Raw genomic sequence first — 612 nt, forward strand, 5'->3', positions numbered from 1 at the left:
AGCCAGGAACAGAGGTCTCTGTTTGACATCAGTAGCATCTAATTCATATGATAAAGCAAACTTCCTACTTCTCCATCACCTCTCCTCACTCATCTCCAGAGATTCAAACTCCGTGCAGATCCTTTAAGATGCTTAATGTCCTTTCTCTCCTTTTGCAACCACAACATAGGCTGCAAGTGAAAAGATCCTTTTCCACCCTTATTCTCCTCACTTGAATATGTATCCCCCAAGAAAGAGTTCTTGATTTCCCAAACCTGTAGTAGTTTTCTTTAGCCTTGAGAATAGTTCCTAAGTTTATTCATTGTTAAATTCCTTGAGACCAGAAGAAAGTCTAGAATGTAGTTGCCGATAAGTGATATTTTGTCTTTTGATGGAAAGAAAGAATGAATATTCTAATAATGTAAAAATACTCTTCTCCTCTAATCTTCACTATAAGGTCTAAGTGTAGTGATTGCTCAGTACAACTCCGCAGACTGCAATAGCTGCTAGGACATTGTAAACTGCTGATTAGCAACTTAATAACCATTGATTATTATTAGTAGTAATTTTACCTTGAGTTCAGTCCCAATTTTTATTCTTTTCAAATAGGAAAGTAAATGTTCGAATAATGCC

The sequence above is a fragment of the Tupaia chinensis genome, unplaced genomic scaffold (genome assembly GCF_000334495.1).
Source record: "Tupaia chinensis unplaced genomic scaffold, TupChi_1.0 Scaffold142001_1, whole genome shotgun sequence".
Classification (NCBI taxonomy): Eukaryota; Metazoa; Chordata; class Mammalia; order Scandentia; family Tupaiidae; genus Tupaia; species Tupaia belangeri.